Source organism: Battus philenor, unplaced genomic scaffold (assembly GCF_028537555.1).
Source record: "Battus philenor isolate CCGP_79_NKW_IND1 unplaced genomic scaffold, ilBatPhil1.0.hap1 SCAF_21, whole genome shotgun sequence".
Classification (NCBI taxonomy): Eukaryota; Metazoa; Arthropoda; class Insecta; order Lepidoptera; family Papilionidae; genus Battus; species Battus philenor.
Genome location: NW_027181684.1, coordinates 4,105,893 through 4,130,628, shown reverse-complemented (window position 1 = coordinate 4,130,628; position 24,736 = coordinate 4,105,893). Strand labels below are relative to the sequence as shown.

At 33.6% G+C, this 24,736-nt stretch overlaps 1 non-coding gene across 1 annotated transcript; it reads right to left on the bottom strand.

Moving 5' to 3' along the window:
- Positions 1 to 880: 880 nt before the first annotated feature.
- Positions 881 to 952, bottom strand: TRNAA-CGC (transfer RNA alanine (anticodon CGC)). Its single transcript has one exon. It is a non-coding gene; the product is annotated as a tRNA-Ala (tRNA).
- Positions 953 to 24,736: the final 23,784 nt, after the last annotated feature.

Here is a 24,736-nt window from a genome sequence, read left to right as displayed (position 1 = left end):
AACATGTTAAAAATACAGTCGTGTGAATTTAACTTAAGAAAGCGACATTACTGCCCCCTTAATGATTAGACTCATAAGTATTGTGTTGATCAAATAAATATATATTTTAAGAAATTAGTCGAATATAAAATTCTCCGAATATTAAAAACACACACACTTCTAATAAGTGTGTTTTAATCCTCGAAAATTTGTTAGTGATATCACAATTGCTGACACAATACTTAAGGCATTTCTGTGTCATTTTTTTATTTATATTATTATCCACTTACATCATTTACAGCGATCTTTGGAATACGTGGCGAGAGAAAAATGCCGGAAGAGCAAATTGATAGAAACTTGAATGCGATTAAATCTAATCCTTTAAAGCTGTGATGTGAGTATTCCAAATGTGCCTAGATAGAAAAAAAAAACTCAGACAGTTTGTTTGAAGTCATTTTTTAAACATCCTTACAATAATAATAAAGGAAATTATTTACAAATTTTATTTTCTCGTTTAAAGTTTTCTTTAATGCATTTATTAAAATCATGAGTCACATGACGTATGTAAATTTTAAACATATTTTTATAGCAAATTCTTATAAAGGTTATAATTAAACCTTTTATAACGTCACATATTATAAATAATGAAAATCAATAATGACTATCCGAGTTACAAAATATATTAAATACTGAAAGTACATTTGTTATATTTCTTATGGATGATTAGTAGTAGTTATTGATATTATCAAGTAGAGTATTCTTTGTTTCAATTACGTTGTTGTTTCACAAGGTTCTCTGCAGGTTTCATAGGAAAAATATGATCTCATATTATAACTTTTTATTACATTATTGTAGTAAAATCGTTGGTTATCTTGTAAAGTTTAAAAAAAATATTTGCAAGTGGAGGTGCTGGGATTTGAACCCAGGACTTTCAGCATGCGAAGCAGACACTCTACCACTGAGTTACACCCCCGATAAACAATGAGGTGAAATTTAAGTTTAAATACAAATCTAACACAGGATAGAAAATTCTTTTTTTTTTGTTTCGGTACATTTTCTAAATCAATACATGACCTTATGAGTATAGAGTAAGGCTAAATTTAATTCTTATTTTCACGTCTATACAAAATATTTCATAATGTAAAGTCTTGGAGCTTATTCAATCTGATTATAATATCTAAACAAATAAAAAGATATTTCAAAAATAATTTACTTTTTTCTTTACAAGAAGGCTTAGTTTTATATGAACATCGCTATGCTTATTTAGTTTCGCCCGCGAGAAAATAGATGTCGCTGTTTTCAATTAAAGTTCGTTATTAAAACTACGATTCCAATACGTGTTATCAATGTGTCTGTTTTTCCAGTTGCTCCCTTTTAATTAACTAGTGAAAATATTATCACCCAGCCACTGTTAAACTTATTTATATTTAGTTGCCATTATAAATTCGACTTTAAGGCAATGATATAAATGCTTTAATTGATATTGCAATAACTGTAAAATATTCACGTTGTATAAATGTGTGTGCATGTTCGGAAACAAAACATTGTTTCTAGGATTATCGAGTATATATTGAGTCAGAGGTTTTAGTTATAACAAAATGGCTTATATTATAAGATAATTAATGAATTTATTATTAGTATAAAAACGGCTACTAGCCTTAATAAAAAAAATTGACACAAAACTGTAGGCATTGTACGTTAATATCAAATAAGGAACACCTAAATTTTAATGGCTCATCAAGTTGGTGACAATTTCAAAATCCAGCAAGGCGCGGTATATTTCAATAATAAAGTTTTGAGCCTTAAATGATTTATTTTAAGGTTACATTTTTTTATAATTTTACAGCAAAGGCATATGTAGATCGGTGTAGCGGGCATATAATTACAATGCAATTGATTTTAGAATTGTTATGATTCTGGTATTTATTGTCTTTGATCATTTCTTCGGGGCGGTACAGCGGTATCGGTTGCACTATGGTTAATAAAGCTCCTATGAAAGCCTGGGCAGGTAGCCGTTCATCATCATGTCTATCGAAAGACACCCCCTGCAAGGCATTGCCCTTCCCTAAAGATATCTATAGGGTAGTATACCATAACCGCTACGTTTGGCAGGCGGGTCGGTTGGGTGTGAAGACGCGGCTGCACCTCCTCTGAAAACTTGTTTCTGGGTAAGAAAATAACCAATATTTAGCCACTTCCGCACAAGCAGTGGTAGTCGTGCAACAAAGTGCACCGCCCGCCAGCCCGCTGACAAATGCCTATGCGGCAAACGCGCATCACACAATTGCCACCGTCAAACCACTCAACACGTGCTTCACCCCTCCACGGGGCATCTTCAGGAGCCATGCTACACCGATTAGTGCCAAACACAGATCACAGAGAACACAGAAAACAGAGACACAATCTGTGCACTTTGTTGCACGACTACCATTGCATGTGCGGAAGTGGCTAAATAATTGGTCCTTTTCTTACTTAGGATGGACTTCCGCAAGGTAACGCCTGATTCCATTAAATACTTGTTTCTGGGCAGTTGTAATTCTATATAATTACTAAACAAAGTATGACTGTGTAACACTGTGTGCAGGTAATCAACCCTATTACGATCTACGATCGCAACTATACCGTTGGGTTACCACAGCTTAGCTCTAGTTTATAAACGATTCAAATTGACTTGGGAAGTAAATTCCTCCGTACTTAAACTCGTATATACTACTTCAGATTAGGAGATGCTTGGAATCCTTGAAGGCTTTATAGAGAAGTTCAACTAGTTTTTAGTTCTTTCTTTTCTATTAAATCTGAATATTCTGGTATTTTATGACGCACACTAGTGATCAATAAAAAAAATGATACGCTGAAAATGAAAGATTCTATGTGAATTATAATATTAAGAAATTATAAAATGAATAGGATTTGTATAAGATTAAAATATATAACTATAAATAATAATATTTTTACAGAAGCGGCTTTTAAACTGGATACAAAGCCACAAACATCGCCGCGGCGCTGGTGCGTGAAAATCACATAAAAATCATTATAAAACCCTTTTGTTCGCCTCCCCCGTTGTTTCAACCCCTTATTACGTCGGAGCGGTGATGTATAATTATTTGCGGACAGTAGTGATTGACTGAAGGGACTGTCTTGTTAGCGGTTACACGCTTTTAATGTTTTATGTTGTATTAAAAAAAAGGAAAATGTATCAATGTACAACTTTTAATACAAAACGGCACAACGCCTTGATAAGAATTATTTATTTAGTCCACAAGGGATTGTGACACTGAAAAGGTCAATTTCAAACAATTTTTTTTCAAGTAGACATTTACACGTACTTTTGAATCTTCAATTATTTTAAGATTATAAGTAGTAAGATTATCGACATGATATTTAACTATGTTTGACGTACATCAATCCTGCAAATGTGACCATAAACCAAATTTGACACAATTCGATCAATTGACGTTTCAAAATTATGTGCATATGCTTACTCGAATTAAAATCAAAAATATTTTGAATTTGAAATTGATTTTAACATCTGAATGGTTCATACAGGAATGCGCATTAGAAAATAGGCAATAGAAAGCAGACGGTGTGTGCACGCCCTTATAGAGCATAGACAGTTAACATTGTTTTACTGGCCTAATAGCATTTAGAATGGGTACGACGCTCCGATGTACGGAGGGAGGCGGAAAGACCTTTTGTTCGGGACTGATTTGGACTGTTTGATGAAGAAACAGTTCTCCAAGTTTAGTTTGGTGTGATGGCGTGCTTTGGACGGGAACGTGATATTCTTATTAGCCGTATTCTACTAAAAAACCGGATAGGTGAATAGGAAGTGAGAGAGATGCATAAATAGTAATATGTAAATGAAAGCGAGCCTGTGTTATGCCGAGCGAGCAGGTATCGCGCCAACATTCGTACATCTTCCCCGGTTCGATTACTGCACGTTTCAATAATTAACGGATTCTTAAATATATTAAAATTTTATTACAATCTGCTACCACTCTAAGGCTTTTGATTTTTATATACTTAAAAGTTTATAGATTTTTGTAATCCGTATGAGGTATTCTTGCCTTTTTATTCTTAAAAAAATTTAGTTAGTTTTTATGTTTATATGTTATAATTACGAAAATTAAAATAATGATATTTAGTTAAATAGTAATATATTATCGATAATATACTGGACTAGTTGTCAACCGCCCGTAAAGCCAATTTAATGAATGCCACCACAAGGCTCCACTGCGTTTGTATAAAAAATTCGTATAATCCATTCTTCTCCATTTGTAAAAAGGAGAACCTCTATCAAATTTCATGTCTCTAAGCCGTATAGTTTCATTACAAAACATGGTAATAGTACATGATGATTAAGCTTACATAATGAAATAACTAAATACGATTTAATTTTTTTAAATTACATTGCTACTCGGACATTTTCAGAAAACACTGAAAATATTTGAAATTTCTGTAATTAATGTTTTTTATTTTAATTATTATCAGGATCTATATTCCAGAGCCATTAGCGTCCGTGTCTTTGTTTTTACATTTTTGTATATTACAGTGTTTACTAAGTATCTTAATCTATTTTAATGACGCCCTTACAATGTGCATTTATTAAAATTATGTTCGTGCATTATTAATAAACTATTATTATGTCTGCTGGTACTATTTTATACGAAGTAATACCTAATAGAAGATTTTAAACATTGTTTTACGGTTGAATATTTTTGGACGATGAAGTAAAAAATGTTTTTCTCTACAATTTCAAAATTGTACTCCAAAAAAGTTATTATATATTTGTCGGCGTGACAGATATTATAACAATAATTATTGAAAATTTATTATTGTAGAGTATATTTAGGAAATACCTGATTTATAATCATCATTTTATATATAGGATGTCCACTATTGGAAATAGGCCTCTAGTATAGGTTTATAATATGAACAGTAGGAAGCGACCTGCATCCAGGGCTTTCCGACTACCTTAATAAGGTCACCTGTCCACCTTATAGTTGGACCTCCTACACTGCCCCCCTGATTAATAGAAAGTAATTATTGTGTGTTAACAAATATAAGAAAGTGTTTTGTTGCAACTGACTATACAAGAGAAAATTTGTCTCGTTGGTCTTGTACACTGTTAGTCCAAGATACGACGATTCCTCGAAACTTTTTTGTATTTTTGCATTTTTAAGGCCTTCATCTATTCTTAAAAGATCTCAATCGTGTGATTAGTGTCGTGTTCAGAAATTATTAGTTAAGTACGTAAAAAAATATTTATTACACAGTCCACGATTTGTGTACCGGGTAGCCGAATGCAATTCTGTGAGGATACCCGGATCCACACGCCTGATCGGATCGTGCACCGCGAGTGGTATGAGACGGTTGTATAGGGGTCGACAGGAGAGCGAAAGGGACGGCGTTTAGATGACCAACGGCAGTTAGGGGTCAAGGGTGAACGCTCTCGGGTGAGATGTTAAGGTACTGGTTTCCGAATATACCGGCAGCGCGCCGCGGCGACTTTGCCGAAGGCTGTGGGATATCTATTTAGGTTGCCAACACTCAGATGTTTATAGTAGCTTCGCTCCAACACTAGATTTATTTACATGAATCCATCTATAGTTCATTCAGTTCTATCTACACGCCAATTGTTCCGTATTTCGTAATTAGAATTTCAGCATTCTAATTATGAATTTTACTTCTTGTTTTAATTAATTTTCTGTTCCGTAATCATTCTTAGAACTGCGTGTACGCGAAAGTTTTGAGTTGATCGAAATCTGTGAAACTTATTTGGTTGACTTATTAACTTAGTAGATAAAATAATGTACAAAACAGAAAGAAAATCACAGATATATAACTTGACAATGTGTCATGAAATCCATTGAAGTTTCAACTAATATTTGATAATCACATCATCATTTTGGGCATAGAATGTCCACAACTGGACAAACACCTCCCCCATATACTTTTGAGAGGAGCGGTTATAAGAAGCCTATTCCGACGATGTTAACACCTTTTATGTTTACAAACTAAGGTGTGCTTCGCAGCCTTTAGTTCTTCGCACTATATGGTCTGCCATGGGTCACTTTAGCTTCGTAGATCACGATTTAAAAATTAATTCATAGTTAAATATGTCTAATGCTAAATAGAATTTTAGGAGTATAAATGTTAACATTAAAGTTATTTATTTGACTAAAAGAGCTGTGAGTTCCTTTTCATAGTTTTAAATTTAAAATTAAAAGTATCTCTATACAAATAAATAAAACTGAAGTGTCTGTTTGTAATATTAAAATTACCGCTTATTGCTATATACATATAAGTATATATATGGTACATATACCAAAATTCCTTTTTTTTTAATATTTGTTTGTGCATTTGTATTGTTAATACTCATCTTCAGCATTAAAGAGTTTTTAGTTGATCGAAATGTACGGAACTTGGTTTGTTGACTGATTTACATGATTGATATTATAATGTACAATATCAAAAATATTTTTTAAAAAAAGCAACTGTTGTGTTTCTGGCTGACTCTTCTCAGCAGATCAGCATTCCGAGAGCAAGTAGCTTACTACTTGTAATGTTAGAATAATCGACGATTCAATAGTGCGTTGTGAATAGATACGCCAACAAAGATAATTTTAATTTGTACTGAATCTACCTGTCAGTTGTTTTGCATTTTGAAATAAGAATTTCTGCGTTCTAATTATGAATTTTACTTCATGGCTCATGTATTTATTCATTTTCTTTAATGTATTTTCTGTCTAGTACAATCAATATTTCAGCTTTAGGGAATGCATTGCTATTAGATATAGGCTACCTCATAGTTTTCCTATAGGACCGGTTGGAAGCGGCAACCATGCAGCGTAGTCGAACTTGAACAGTCAATGTATTTTGTTTTAATAAAATACATCTGGGCTTTAATTGTCTAGATCTCTATATATATTAAGACACACCTTGTTAATAATGTAGTACGTATGTATCCTTGTACGATATTGCATAGGTTGTAATTTCGAGTGCTACGTTTCTCTTCCAATTGGGTATAGTTCTAGTAAGATTCAGTTTATAAGTTATAATTATATTTGATGTTATACAAATCTTTTTAAAGTATATCTATAAGCAACAAGAAAATTTTTCATTTAGATATTTAACACCATGAAAGAATTCGTTTTCTTAAATAAGGTTTAATCGAATTGACGAATTCAATAAAAAAAATCTTTTGTTATTGTTAATATTGTCGTGAGACGCGGAATAGGCCGTTTTCAACTAGTTCTGTCGAAAATATAAGGCTGGTCTATGTCTAGCTTGAACTTCTTCACACATACACATATATACTTTCAAGTTTGTAGTATGTTTTTAATTTTTTTACTATGCACACTCTAATATGCCCTATTTTATGTCTCTCATCTCTATCCAAAGGTTGTCTGGTAGAGATCGCCTCGAGCGATAAGACCGAGTTTGTATAAATAGTTTAATTAATTATTAGTACAAGAAATATATAGCATATATTAAAAAAATAGTAATAATAAGTATAATATGGATACTAAGATTAGAGATAAACAACGGGAGACTTATTTAAGAAATAGATACAATATAAAAATAAAAGAATGATAGAATTTGTGACGTATGAAAGAAGAGAGAATAAAACATCATGAAGTATGAAAGAAGATATAGATGTAAATAGACGAAAACTTTTTTATCTGATAATTGTAATGCCCCGCCTTTAAACATGGTGGGGGAACACGTGGCCCCCAAAAGTTAAAAAAAATGGTTTAATTTGTAATTATTATCAATTTCTTTTGTAAATAAATAGATTAAAATAAAACGATTAGGCGATACATGAACTCTCACGTCACCTTTCGCGATTGTGTTTATAGTTTTGCAGATTAGAAAGACCGGGTCGCGATGTGCAATAAGAATAAAGTCCGCAGTGCGCGGGAGTCGTTTTCGGTCGCATTAACGAGCTCCGTGGACCGTGAAATTTGTTGTAAGCAACTCGAGATTAGTATACGTTTACGACGCTTGATTTACGAGGTCCGGGTGACGGCTGAAACCCCGCAAGCGTCAGGGAAGGACTGTAATAAGAAAGCCAAAATGTTCTTTTTTCAAAAAATCCCATAATCCTATTGATGTAATTTATATTGAATGGAAATAAGAATGTCAAAGAGGTTATATATGTTTAGAACAGACGATACACATTTTTATTATTTTTTATTATAAAAATTAGATATTGCATGCCTTATTAGAGCTGAGTTGAATCGTTATTATTTTTACCAAAGGGTAGACATAGGTTTCAAGAACGTCTTCCGACGACGTCAGTCATCACTCCACTATGTGGGTAAACATCCTATCATTACCTTACCGGTCTGTGACCTCTATTCCAGAACTATAAGACCCCAGTAGCCTTTGTTTTGTGCGCTATATACTTTGTTCACTGCTATTTTGACGTCTCAATTAGTTACTTCTGTATATAATGAAATGTGCTAAAAGTAACAAGCGTTGAAAAAGGTTTTAAAAATATCTATTTCAAAATCTTAGGTAATATTACATCAGTTTGCGTTATAAAAAAATTCAAATTAGACCTCGATATGATCTTATGAGTAAACGAAAATAATATCAAACTAAAATAATAAATGTTTTCGACAAATAAAGCAATCTATAAACGGTGGAATAATAAAAAGCCTTGTGCTTTTAAAAGACAATCCACAACCATTCCCCTCGTGGAACTACATACCGCAATCATATTCTATGAGCCACGCATTCGAAACTTAAACTATGCGAAGGGGAGTTCCTCTTTCTTACTAGTTTCACCATTTGAAAACTACCTTAACAAATTTATACACAATGTCACCTTTCCATGGCTTCTTATCTTCGCAGACTTCGCTTATTACTTCATACTTAACGAGTAATGTACGATATCGGCAGCGATGTATGTAAGATATCGGAACATTTTCACTAGTTTGGAGGAGTAAAAAAATTGATATTTTATTGCGTCCGGGGTCCACTTTCAGTCGTCTTTATTCTCTTTTCCTCGATTTCCACGCATTCTATTGCGTTCTACAACCATATAGTTGCAGTTATTCTAAACTATGTCAATCGAAATTGAGTTTTTATGCCTTGTGATAAGAATAATCTGTGTTTTTTAAAGTGTGAGATGTTGAATTACTTTAGTTGCATACGCGTTGCCGCACGCACGGACGGGCAATATATCATTTTCTTTGTACAAATGGCGTTCAGTATCTTTTGCAGCGGCCTAATCTCGACGGGTATAAACAACGGTACGTTGACTAGACTATTGTCGATGTCAAAGGGAGTTTGTACCAATTTACATTCAAGCGGCGATGTAATTTACCTGTTTTTCCATTGCTTTTCGTAATATTCTGTCTCTTTTGCGCACTTTGTTAATATATATTGTGAAACCGGGAGGTAAAGTCGCTTTCTTAAGTTAAAATCACAAGACTACATTTTAATAAGTTTTTATTTCTACTCAACCTTCGTTAGCGGTAAATATCAATCGATTTGTCTGTAGAATATGTCGATAGAAACGACATTACTTTCCGGTTCCTCTAATATAACCGTTTCATATTTAGAAAAAAAAAGTTTTTTGCAGTAAATTTCATTAACGAGAAGTGTTATTAAGAAAACTTCAGTCTATGAAATAGTGATGTAACAAACCGGTAAACGCAACGTTGGATGTCCACACGCAAAGTGGACAGACGATCTTGTTAACGTTACCCGAAGATGCTGGATACACGTTGCTTCCAACCGGTCATATTGAAAATCTATGTGGGTGGTCTATGCCCAGCAGTGGGTGTCATACAGCTAAGGAAATGATGGAGAATTTTGTTATCTATATTCAGAAGGTGTAGCTACCACAATGCTAGGCGTCGTTTCACTTTCGTTAATCGTTTTCTTTATTTTTGTTCTTTTTTATTTAAAATTTAATCAACAAATTTAAAAATTAGCTGTGATATTAGGAATGTAAATTAGATGTGGTATAGATAGTATTTAAATAAACAGGAATTATGAATAAATAAATTGTTAAACAGATGATAAAAATAATAAAAGTAAAATTATAGCACTCTGGACGGAAGGCTAAGGAATTGAGGCTATGTATGTTTGTAAAAGAATGAATGATATTGTGAAGAAAGTTAGAGGAAAGAATGAAAGACATTGAGAAGGACGATAGATGAGTAAGGAAATTAATTAAAATTATTTGAAAAAATTATAATGTGTATATAGAACCTGTCCACCCATAATGAAGGTTGAACGAGAGGTCTGCAACTGTCAACCCGTGGGATTCGAATGAAGTACTTTTAAGCAAAGTCGATTACTATTGAGCTACTGTCTTTTTTGACATGCGACTTATTTTCCGGAACGCTGCCGTACCGACGACGGACTTCGAACGATATCCTCTAACGCTGCTACAACAAATTATGCCATTCGACAAGCCGCATATCTGAACACTATGATATTATTAAGAGTCTATAAATATCTTTGTAAATTTGTCAAATCAACCATTCCAAATGGAACAGCTTGGATTATTTTACAAAGTAGTTTAATCACTGTAAGAAAAGAGAATCTATGGTGATACTTATGTTGAAGAATAGAGAATAGTTACTCTCTATTTCTAAAATGATTACAAGAAAACTACGTCACCATCGTATGTCAAAAAAGATACTATATACCCGAGTAAACCTCCTTTAAACATATATAATAGTATAATCAGTATTTTTGATTTCTTTTACAAGTGGGTAGGTCAAAATGTTGATACATTATATTGGAGAGCGCACATTGTACTCCCACTGTTCTAACATATGATGCCATGGAGCATACCACGTAATTTGAATAACCTTACCTTTAAGTTAGGCATCATAATTTTTAATAAAAAAAATTAAAAACGCTCCATCAAAACACTGAATTTATTACGTACGTATTTAGTACGTACAAACGTAATAAGACTAATTTGTTGATAATTATTCTTAGACCAGGCGGTGTATAGAATCATCGCTTTATTTTTAGTTTTATGATATACCTTCACATTTTACAGTTTCTATATGATATAGCCCCTTCTGCCGTTCTTACATAAATGTAAAACTTTTTGCACATTTATTACGGATTTATATTTGAAAACATATGGTTTATGTATGATTTCAAGCTTAAAAATAAACACATTTGTAACAGAAATTACGATCTTTCCCACGTAATATTGACGGCTAAGATGTTAGGCACATTAAATCCATCATATATTGATCCTATTCACGTGCTTTCTATAATCCGTACGGCGAGGTAAAAGGTTGACCCCAAAATTTGAAATAATACCGCAAACTATGTTTGGACCTTCGAGACAATCGACAAAAGACCTTTGTGTTATCTTTGTACCGTTGAAGTGAACGAAGATATTGGATTATAGACTGTATTGTAACGCAGTAAGATCTACGTGGGAGGAATGCAAAGGTTTTCAATATTTAAGTGATGTAAATCTTGACAATATTTTAGTACATTTCGTATTGTCTCCGCAACAATAACGTGGGAACGGGGAAGTAAGAACAGTTTAGTTCGTTTTTAAAAGTTTAAATTGACCGCAGGGGTTGTCGGTTACTTTATAACACGGTATTTAAAGTGCTATTGATGTCATACAGCGTTGTACACTTCTTGAGCTCTTTAGATAATTAAATAATCCTTTAAAAAAAGTTACAATCATTATTTTCATAAAAATATTATTGATCTTTTACGTTTAATTACATTTTTAAAAGTACACGAAACAACACGATAATACTGTCTCATATCACGACTCTTACAAACTACATCGATTAAAAGTAATATCATATAGTAATAATATGGTTTAGTCACTGATTTACTAATGAAAGTTACCTAAATTACACATTGTGCAATGGTGGATTAAATGCTTTATAAGCATTCGTCTGTCAAGCTAGAGTGGTGCAGAGATAACAGATAGCCAGGTTTGTAATTCTACTGTAATTTTATAATTTTCTTTCAACGATTTACCCTGATGCAATCTTTTGAATATTGATTATTGCATAAAATTATAATAATAATTGAATCTCTTTCTTTTGTATCGTAGATAGTTTGTAGTTATTAATATTGGGTTTCCATCTTAAAGCAAAACTCGAAACATAGCCCTCTCCATCGCTCGTGCAGCCGTCGGCGGCTGGGACAGAAAGAGTTCTAAACACGGCGTGGGTATGCCCTTCGACAAGTGAACCGATGATATTATTAAGATCGTGGGAAGTCCCTGGTTGCGGGCAGCCTTAGACCGATCATCGCGACGACAATTGTGGAGGCCTATCTTGCAGTAGGCGTCTATTGGTTGAAAAGAAAAAGGAGAGCAAATTGCTATTAATTATTAAATATTGATATAGTTACTATGTTTCTAGTGATTATTTTCTCTTAAGTTATTTACTAATCTCGTAAGTTTAAGTTCATTTATAAACGGATCAATTGCATTTAAACTGTTTTGTTTGTGGTTATTTTTATTATATATGGTCTGTAAATGTTGGTAACCTGCAACTCGTCAATTAACTTGGTAGGCGTACTCGAAATTCCATTACCCGTATTATCTTTGTGTTATTTTATTTTTTAAGACTTACATAAACATTACAGTAAATATTACAATTTGCAGTGTATATGTAAATGACTATTGTAATATTATCTCAATTAAAACTACAAGAATAACAAAAAATAAAGTCAATAATAAAATAATTAATACGGTAAATTAATAATAGTAAATTAATTTACCTCTGAAAACCAAGATCTCCCTCGTACAGACTCTCCTTTTCCCCATTCTTGACTACGCTGACGCGTGCTACCTGGATGCCACTGAGAAGCTTCTAAACAAACTAGAGCGTCTCCAAAATGTATGTATTAGATTTATTTTCGGTTTACGTAAGTACGATCATATTTCCCAGTTCCGATCGCAACTCAAGTGGCTTCCAATTCGTCACCGCAGGAACGCTCATGTTCTTTCTACTCTCTATAACATCCTATACAATCCCTCTGCTCCTTCTTATCTCCGTAACCTCTTCCACTTCTCCCGGGCCCAGGACAAACCTTGTCGTACGAACGTAAGGACGTCACTGGCCATCCCCGCCCATCACTCTGATTTCTTTTCCTATTCCTTCACTGTCCATGCTGCAAGATTATGGAACGCTCTCCCCTACGAAGTACGTGATTGTCCATCATTACCTGTATTTAAAAAGCGAGTCAAAGAGCACTATTTATCGCTAGTTGTCTAGTATATATAATATTTTTAGTTATATATGTTATATATGTATTTATGCTTATATTATGTATATATATTATTTATTATGCTTATTTATGTAAGTTTATAATATGTAAGTATACATTTATGTTCATGTTAAGTATATAATTATGGTCAAAAGTCGTATCTATTGTAAATATTTCAATTTAATTATTGTGCACGTTGTGTCTGCCTTACTTTTTATGAATCTCCTTCCGTAGGCCTACTGGAAGAAATTTCTGGTTAGAAATAAGTAGTGCCTGTTGTGTCAGTTATATTTGTATTGTTACTTTAGTGTTTTTATTGTGTACAATAAACTGTTAAATAAAAAAAAAAAAATAAATAGCAGCAATTTAATAGAAACGAGTTATTTTGTAACAAACGGTGTTTTGCTATCTATAGTGATGAATAATTTAATATATAAAATGCAAGTACCAAAAGCATGCAGTCGTCATACACTGCGCGGGCGCCGGCTGCGGACACTCGACGAATCATTGTTTACTGAGTCAGATGATGCTGTGATATATCGCTGTAAACATGACGGACCGCTATTGTGAGCGCGGCACTGCAAGAGCTCGTGAAGACTGTAACGGCGGTCTCTTAGTTGATCATGGAGTAGTATTGTTGATACATAGAATGATGCAATGTTCTTGTTAAAGCTTATACTTGTTATCAAAAATGTGAAGTACGATTGTTAAGGATTTTTATACGAAAGAAAGATATAAAAAGAGAAAATAGAACAGTTCACTTTCCTTATTCAACTCATTCTTTCATTTCGCATTTGCTGTAAAACCACTTATAGGTTCCGGTTACAGATATGATTGTATCGTTTCGCCTTTCTCTCATAGATTTTTGTGATTTTTTTTTGATTCGAAAATAATGCGAAAATGAGTCAGAAATGAGATCCGCAGAAGAACTATGGCCACCGGTGTAGTTCCAAAAATGAAGTGATAGTGAGTGGCACTGATACCTTGTGCAACTGACGGCCGTTACGACCAGAAGGTTTTCGAGGGAAGATCACGAGCAGGCAGACGAGGCGTGGGTGGACCCCCACTAGGTGAACTGATGACATAGTCCAGGTCACGGGAAATCTCTAGATGTGTGCGGCGCAAAATTGGGTGGCTATTGGCTGAATGGTAAATTTAAATACAGAATATCTTCTTTCAAGCCGGCATTTACATGAGCTTTCGAATCGTCGATTATTTTAACATTATAAGCCGTAAGCTACCACTGGCTCGTAATGCTGATCTGTTGGCAAGCCGGCCAGAAACTCAACAGTTGATCTTTTAAATGAATTAAACAATTTTTCTTGTGTACATTATAATATCAATCATGTAAATGAGCCAATAAGTTCCACACATTGCGATCCACTAAAAACTCTTGAATGCTATAGTAAGACTTACTTAAATATATACTTTTTAATTTTTTATTTACACCTCAGGTCTGAAATATCTCATGGAACTATATATGTGTGTACAATCAGACCCATGAAGGATTTGTTGAAGCCTTTTTTTAGGCTTTAACGAATTTATTTTCATTTCTTGTATTTATCATGTATCTGTTACCACTTTTCATATAAGATTTTGAATTATGTCACATAAACAACTTATTACTTAAAATGTAATGAGAAGCAATAAGAAATTAATGTAGGAATATATGTATAATTGTGGAGGAACACGGTATTACAAGGACACTGACTGCTTCGAAAATTGATATTATTTCCAGCATCGCATGAAACAAGAAAAGCTACTTCTGTCTTACCTTACTGGCATTTTGAAATTTGAGGCGTCAGAGCGCAAATTGTGTTTTGTCTAAACTTAGTTTTTAGTATCAGCTCGAGAGCTTTCGTGAAAGTCTTGGCATGAACCATTCCATAGAGTTATTGTCGGTTTGGTGGGCCATCGAGCTCGTGGATCGATTAAGCGGATACTCAAGGAATCCAGGAACAAGTCATAAGGACTCATCGTGGACTCTCACTCGGATAGCATTTAGCACTAATTGATGCTGTCAAGTCGAACCTAAGCTCGATCGATTAATATTATCGGATTATCGCAAAGAACAGGGAACCAATATGGCTGTGTTCTTCTGTGGTAACTTACTTTATAAAGCAAGAAGACATTACATTTGTACAAACAGAACGGGAGTAATTACTCAGACATAAGATCAAAATTCAGCGAGGTGAATGGGAGCCGTTTGTGAAGAGGGAGCAGGAGTCATTGATGGCAATCGCGTGACGCGCTCGTGTTTTTCATTACCTTCCCTTCCGCGTCCCCTGTTCAAGCAACAAAACCAACGCGCCTTTTGTCTCTTAACCATCCTGCGGTGGGACGCACTCGAGGTACTGACGACGCAATTAAACCTTTAATTTATTTTTCTAATCAGTAACGTTTCAATTTATTATGATGTAAGTTAAACTTCATTTTGAGATATAAAATGACGCATAACAATCACTGCTATTGTTATATCGAGAGATGAGTACCGAAACATACCATAACTTTTAATATCCTAGTAATTACTTTAAAATGTATATGTGTTAACTTATATATTAATTATTTTCCGTACGTCACTTTTATAGTGAAAGAGGATTGTACTTAAATATTGTGCTCTACGATAGACGGTGGTGCCAGTTCTACCGAAACTAATTTACTGCGTCTTGTAAAACCGCAGCGAGGCGGGGGCCCAGGAAAAAAAACCATGAACGTTGTCCGAATTTATATATTTACTAAATCTGTCTGTTACTGTTAAACTTAACACCTTTTACAGCTTCATTTAGAACGGAGCAGATAGATTTAAGATTTTTAAAGACGAAGTATTTGAAAAGTCATTATTGTCATTAAAATCATTATATGATAATACTTTTTATGGCATATAAAGATTTCGTGGATTTAAGATAGCTGGGCCCAATGGGCGCCTAGCTTAAGGAATCTTTTAAAGTAGCGAAGGTTCTACATACTACTATTTGGCTGGATTAGAATATATTTATACGCTCGATAATTAGAGTATGAAATATAATAAAAATGACGTCGGACAAATGCGATGACATTAACGGAAGTGACTCGAGAGGAAAATAAAGTTTTCCCCGCGATTAGGAAGGAGTTCAAAGTAAGAGTTTTGTCATCGAGGCATTGTGCCGTGATGGGTTCTTTAATAACGCGCGTTTTGTCCCTCTTCTCGTCTCAGCCGATGAATATTGTCCGCCGTATTAATAGCAAGTACCTTCTGTTACGCGAATTGATGTTAGCTACACGTACATTGCAGTACAGCAGTGGTAGTCCAGCGGTAGAGGATTGAGACTTGCTAACGTGGGTCGCGGGTTTGATTCCGGTAATGCTATTTTAACTTATTAATAATTATATAGCATTGCCATTGCTCACAAAAAAATTTCCAAAGTTCCAAGTTTAAGGTGAGGATGCTCTGGGAATATGATAAAAAACGAGGAGTTCTAAAAGATAGTGCGAAACCAGTACGTTAACGTTACCGGTGCGAGAAGGAAGAAAGATGCTTCATGTGTACCTTTAAATATTTTTTTATAGAAAAATGATAAATGCCCTTATTACCTGCAAATGCATATTAATGTATAATATATGTGAATATATTATTCCTACTTACATAACGTTGCCTTATCTTAATTATATACTATTAAATGTGGATGATATTTTTTTTTTCCAATTAGGTATGTCATTTTAATAATTTTAGAATTTTTTTATCAGAACTCGCTTACAATCTGGTTGATATTTAATATATCATCCAGAGTCGAGGCTCCGAAGAGAGTTTTCGATCTAAAAGTATAAGTTGAGTAAAGATGTTTTAGGCAAAGCATCTTTAGACCTCTATTACTTCATGGTTAAGCTGTAAATTTCAGAAATGATATTTGTTAATAAAAAAATGATAAGTTTTTTCCTTGGTCACTCAAATTGTGTATTTTAATTTAACATAGATTCTTAGCGGAAGTTATGAAGAAATAATAGAATATGTGTAAATAATAATACACGTATTTACCGGTCGCAGAAAACGTAGTACTGCGGTACGCTGGTGCTGGTACCCGAAGGGGGAAAGAGGCTTTCAATTAATGCTCGGAAAAAGCCATCTGATGGATCACGTCCGAACCGGCGGTAATTAATGGCTTTTGTTTGTCCCAAAACACTTCGCCACCTATGGCTGGACTAAATATAAATGCTTTTATAATTTATTAAAAAATTAATATTACTAATAAAAGGAAAGATTCGTTAAACAATCAGATTACAAAAACAGTTTAGATTATTTTTCGGTTCAGAAATCAATCAAAGCGAGGTGATTTCGCACTAGATTTTGATTACAAGAAAAATAAACGTTTCAATAGTTTCAACAGTAGTATCTTCTCACACTCTACTTCACTTTGAAAGACGTCCAATACTGGACAAAGGCCTTGCCTGTAGATTTCCCATAAGACCGGTGATAAGTGACATGCATTCAGCGTATTCCGACGACTTCAACAAGGTAACCTTTTGACTTAAGATCTATAGGTACTGCCCGTTTAGACATTAAAAATGTTTTAAATATCTTCGAGTTCCAAATTTGAATCAATTCGTCCGCCTACATAATTTTAAAAGCGCAGAATACTAATCAACCTACCTTACGTTTTCAAAAGCTTCAATTCGACCTAATTATACTTTGTTCGGGAATAGGCAACGTTATCTTTGAACTTGCTTGCTTTCAGAGGATTTGCGTTGATCCTCTGATATTTCCATACGAAAACATTCACATCGTACTCCAGATATGATCTTTATTACAGCGGAATAAAATCGAGATTCGCGCGACGAGAGTAATATCTAGGTACATATTTTCATGTCAGCCAACCCTCCTTGGGTAGCATTAATAAGGAGAATTAAGATTAAAATGATATTAAATTTTGATATTGTGTTGTGTTCGGATTATTCTCAAGGAAATTTTAATATGGCCGTCTTTTTCTCTTTGAGTTTTCAGCGCTTTGAAGTGATAGTGTACTTTTGGTTTAGCATGTATGTTATGCCTTAGTTGTCTAGACAACTTAGAAGCTTTGAGAAACACTATCAAAATTTAATAGAAGTTCCAAGTTTCGATTTATTTTATGCCTTTATTATTATTATATTTTATTACATGTGGTTCGCGGCTGATTTTTTCTTCTCCTCGCACTGTATCCCTCACTACTGAGGACCGTGATCGTTCTTGTAAAGTTTTTCATAGTTTTCTTCACAGCCATCTGTTTCCATCTTTGGCTATGTATATTGCTTCGGCTACTTTGGTATTAAGTATGGTTTAGACCTGATCAGATCATTTTTGCAGTAATCAAAAGTTGTCTGTGTGATAGAAATTTCAAAAACCGTTTTGTACACAAAGTAGAAAGGAGAGTGGATAAATTACGATACACACAAGGCGTTCAATTGCTCTTTGCTACTATAACTATCTTTTTTTTGAACTAACTGTCACTGTTACCTTTATGTCATTTGCAAATTTCGCAGTTGTGGTGGCAGCTCTTTTAAAGTAGCGAAGTTCAGGGACTTCCGGAGGAGCCTCGGCACTGGTCGCTAAATACTACTATTTTACTGGATCGGGTGACCGCCTAACTCTTATATCGCTCTACTGGCACTCGAGGGAACCACGGCCTAGCGTATCATGCATTGGTAATACGCGCTTCGCTTTCCGATACAAGGGTGCTTGAGGCCGAAGCTTGGCTTGATCGGTTGCTATAGATAAATAGTCTGGCTAATAATATTACTATACGATCCGGTCGATGTGATCACGACCCATGTATAAAAATTTTCTGAGTACTATACTTTGTATATAACTTCTAAAAATGTGATAGTGAATGGTAGTGATAGTGTGGTAGTAAAAGACGTCACTCCTGTCTTCAAATGTAAGACAGCAGTGACGTTCCGTAGGCTGGACATTTTCGGTTAGTGAACCTTTTAGTAGGTGTAGAAATAAATGAATTCAGGTAAGTGAAATAAATAACAGAAAATGATTTAACACATCATCATTTTAGCAGTAGGACGATTACAGCTGGACTTGAGCCTTGCTCATAGATTTTCCAAAGGAGGGTGGACGACCTGCACTGCCTTTACCGGTAGGCGATGTGCAATTCAGAGCCTTAAGGATATAGCGGACATTTGTTTGCGCTATGTTGCTTCCAACTGCCACATTTACTCTTCAATTCGCTGGGCTGAGTCGATTTCTTTCGTTCGTTTACAGGCTTCCTCATTCTAGGTTCGTTATAATAATATTATGCTTTATTATTCAGTAAAAAAATTCTCAGAAACTAAATTATAATTGTAATTATCGATATTACATTATTGATGGAGGCAAAATTGTAATTGCACACAAACTTTAAAAAACACTACTACATGTAATCACGATAAATATTTCTCCGACATATTTAAATGCTGAAGGTACATGTTACATGATGAACTTATTATGTAAACTTTTTATAATTATGGTAAATTGATTTGTTTTTATTACCATCACTGTACAAAATAATTTAAATGCGACCGATATTTGCATGCAATGTCCGTGTTTTATTCCATTCACGAAAACTGGATCAGTAACAACAAATGATCGCAAACAATATCCTTAACAAGACGGCTTGCCGAAAACTCGAGTTTTTCCAACTCTCGCGTCCGGTGACGTATTTTGAATAATTAATAATGGGGAAGGGTCAACGCCCCCGCCACCCGCGTTTCAATCATCTCTAATAAACTCCTATTGAGACGCTGCGTTTTTTTAAAAAGCGCCGAGCTCTTGGGACATTGTTGGACGACTGTACTTTGATTATACAGGGTGATAGGTTATAGTTATAAAAGCTTAAAATGGGTGAAGGAATGCCATAATTTCTATCCATAATAACGTAGTGATAATATGTTAAGAAAAATAGTTTTTAAAATTTGCATCACTGCATATATTAAATTGCCAGAGGTTATTGGGATATCGCATTTCAATAAAGTTCTAGAGTAATCATTTCATACTGGGGGATTTGAAAATAGGTGTAAAAACTTATATACTTTTATATATATATATATATATAAATATATAGATAGATATACACACACATATATATTATGTATGTATGTATATGTACAATTATTAATGTATTTTAATTGTATGCCAAATATAAAAAATTGTGTCTTCTCGTCTTGTATGCTATTTTTAATTTATTTACTTAGAAATAAATAAATTACCAAAATATATGAAATCAATTTTGGTTTTTAATTCTTTATTTATTTGCATAAGACCAGTTAAAATGACCACTTGTATACGCCATAAGGTGAAGTCCAATTTAATAGAAATTAGAATCAGATTGTGCGATTTTAGGAGTGGCAACAACTTAAAACTACGAGGGAACCCTCTGGTCTAATATGAGTTCATATTAAACCTAGGCGGCATCTTGGAGTCATTTTTACAATATCCTTAATAGTAGAGTAATTCATTTCTAACCTTGATATCATTAAAAAATCCTTAACACTATAGTAGAAAATACATATTTTTTTATTTAATGTTATAATTTTATGAAAAGTAAAAAAAGTATAACAAGTTTATCTTTATTTATAGTACTAATCTTATTAACATAGTTATTCTTTACAAATTTATCACATAGTAATTTAGAGATATTAATTGGGATTGTATTGTAATACCGTACATAGTGACCCACAAAAAGAGTTGGTTATATTTTATTAAGCCTGGACAAAATTGCATCATGTGATAAGACCGCCCATTGCAGTTTTTTCTAGCGTAGACAATAAAGGATATTAACTAAGTAAGGTTTAACAGTCTTATCTTCATTTCTAGTGCTAGCTAATTTTCTAAATATATTAATGTTCCTGTGCATTTAGATCACATAGTCATAAATATATATAATATTAAAACCATTGCCCATTTATGTATATATGTCGATAATGTACTGTAGTAATATTTTCTTAACCTTTCTCCGAGAGCATCTCTATCTCTTGTATTACATTGTAACGCCGTACACAGTTGTCCTCAAACTTACAAAAAGTATAACAAAGAAATAACAATTAAAAAACGAACCATTTAAAAGTTACAGCTAGTAGAATATTTTAAAATGTAATCATCACAAAATAATAGAACGAGTTAAAATAAAACAACAAATAAGAACAATCGAGAAGCTCTCATAAAGTTAAAAACAGTTAGCCCTGCCAGACGACTGATTAAACTCAACCCTTTTGTTTCAAAAAAACTTTGATGACGAGACAATAGCAAATAAAGCGGATCCGCTGTGAGAACACAAAAAACTGTCTCCACGGCCGCCGACAGCATCCATCTCAATCAATTCTGCACTCCCGGAGGGACAACCCTTCGGTCCCGTGAGGTACAACCCTTCGCGGTCATAACCCAATTAATGGTGAGAGGGTATGCTGCGCCGGAGCAACCGGACTCCCTGCAAAAATCAAATTGAAATGTTAAATTAATAAGCACATAGTGTTACAATATATGCAAGCGCATTGGATTTTTTTATTGCACAAGAATTTCAACTATCGGAAACTACTACTTACTATCATAATTATTGTCAATACTGTCCGCCTACAACAGGTAAATACATTTAAATTTATGCAATATTACAATAAAGCAATAAAAAATATGCAATAATATTATAATAAAGGAATTCTATTGTAACTTGTTTACACTTTTAATCGACAAAGATAAATTATTCTTATATTACTTTGTAAATTTTAATATATGTATACGGAGATGCATTAAATATGGACTCAAATGCACGACAAGCTTGTGAAGAATGAAAGGAAACATAGTTTTGATAGCATTTATATCTCAGGACCTTCTTTCGCGTTCTTATTCAATTTAAATTTCTAATACTGGCCAGAAATAAAAGTAAAAGAATTAAGAATTGGGTCATCTTCAACTAGAAAAAAATAGATTATATTTATTTTTTAAATAGACAACCGTTAAATGTAAAATGAAGGCAGCCGAGGTTATCTAAGATTATGAAATGTTCTATAAATCGATTTAGTGTATATAATTTGAAGCAAGGACTTTAATTATCAATCAATCTTCAATATACAAGTTTTTAATGGTTTTTTAATTGTATGTCGCCAGTTCCAGTGTTAGAAAACCATTTATTTATTTACGACTTGAAAATAGAACTTGCATAGTATTTCTAATATTATTATAAGAAACAATAGGTTTTTGATAAAACTTATTCTTATTTATTAAGGTTTTAATTTATGATTCTTAGCTAGGACAATGCTTTGTCCTAGCTAAGAATCATAAATTAAAGTCTGTAAGGTGAGCTAGTTATTTGTACAATGTCATCATAATGTATTTCATTCATATATCGGTCTTATATCTGTCTTTTCCGGTCTCTCAGTTACAACAGCTTTCATAAATATTTCAAATAAATATAAGTTGAAATTTTGTTTTTTATTTGATATTATTAATTTTTGCAAGGTTTTTTAACATCAAAACATTTGACAAAAAACATTGTTTTTGTCAGACAGTTTATTAAAAACAAAAAATAAAAATTTGACAATGGAAGGCAAACGCGAAGTAAACTAAAACGCATAATAAAACAGATTAGAACATAACCGGCGTTAACTCGTAAAGTGGTTACTTTGAAACGAGCGAATAAATAAGTGCGTCGATTAATAGCGCGGGCGACACCGTGTCACTTCTCGCAACATGAAAAAAAAAACTCATCCATTTATACCGCAACCATCGCTGCTTTTAGCAGAAGCGCATGACTTGGCATCTTTGGTGAGCAGAAATGTAAGTGCGGCGGTGTAATAAATCGGTTTGTAAAGGTGTCGGATATATGAATTATCGCGTCGGAGTCGCTACGAGTGTGGTCGAGTGAAACGACACTCGGCTTTCAATCGATAACGATTAATGGCCGCCTGGTTTAGGTTGGATTTAAATTTAACAGAATAGGTGTTTTACTTGATGATATAAACTTAGCTGTTATCTAACCATTACGAATTGACCTAATATATTTATAGAAGTGTCTATGTTTTTCTTTTAGGTTACAAAATTTTAAATCTTGAACGAGACATCGTTCTTTGAGTACTCTCTCGGTAGCGTGAAGGGTATAAACTATTATACAAGCGTTGCTGGAGTTTCCTCCGCCACTTCAAATAGCGCTAATGCTTTCCAAAGTGGTAGTAACGATATTAGCCAGGCAAATCAACCAACCGAAGTGAGATTCGGCCATCTCAGGCGCCTTTGAGTCGTGATATTTAATGCGTAGTATCGTCGATTGACGGTCCAAGCCCAGGTCGTCTCACAGAGGCATGGACCAGATTACTCAATGGAAAGTCCATATAAGCGATATACTAGCTCAGCGGTCTCTAGTAATAAAGTAGTATGTAGCGGCCAGAGCTGGGGTTTCTGATGGAGCCTTCGAGCTTGCCTACCTAAAAGAGGGTCTAGGTTCAAATGCCATTTGCCATCCTGCCTTATCAAACTTATGGAATCTGAAAATGCCAAAAGAGCAACAGAGACTATCCGTCCTAAAAATAATAAAATGCTTATTTCTAGTCACCATATATTAGACCGAATATATGAATGTATACACATATAGCTAAAGTTGCATAGTAAACTATTATGGAAAACACTTTTGTATCGAAAAATTAGCTTGATGCAAACTAAAGAGTTAGATGAATCATTAAATTAGTTGTTATTGTTAATTAATCTATTAATAAATTGAAGTCGTTTCCATTACTTCATAGCCTACTAGAAATAAAATATTCATGAATTTACAATGCCCGCTGACCGCATTTTTATTTTATATTTATCATATTATTATCATAAAAAGAGACATTGCCTAATTTTTTTTTTCAAATAAATATTATCTTATTCAAATTAAAAAATAATAATACATTATATTAAAATTTTAACCAAGTAAGCTGATACTTGCGATCATAGGTCGCGAGGTTTTCCGGGATACAATCTTATATAATTCACACTTTATGCATTAATTATACAGGATTGCCACTACTCACAATCAGGTTTTCAGATTATGGGTAGCAGTGTCATCTGTGTACTAAATACCATACTACGATCACCAACCTACCTTCCAAGTGTGGCAATTATGAATTCCCCCATAAATATGTTTGGGGGAGACATATGTCTTGCAGTGGGCGTCTATCGGCTGAAAAAAAAAGAAGAAATATAGTATATGGTATAGTATAGTATAATAATAGTATATATAGTATAGTAAGCTATCATAGGTTCCGAATGCTGATCTGTTGAGATGAGCCGACCGGAAATTCAACAGTTTCTATTTTAAACAATTTAAAGTATAATATAATATCAGTCATGTATGTGAGTTAACAAACCAAGAGTCAAACATTTCGATCAATCAAAATCTCGTCAATGCTATAGCATTATAATACGGTTTATTTAATATCATAGTATACTTTTAACTTCAGATTTAAAATAAACAGGAAGGTGAAAGGAAGATCTTAGATATCTTGTGGAACTTTATTAAAATTTATTAACTTTTTGAAGACGAAATTTGGGCGTTATGAG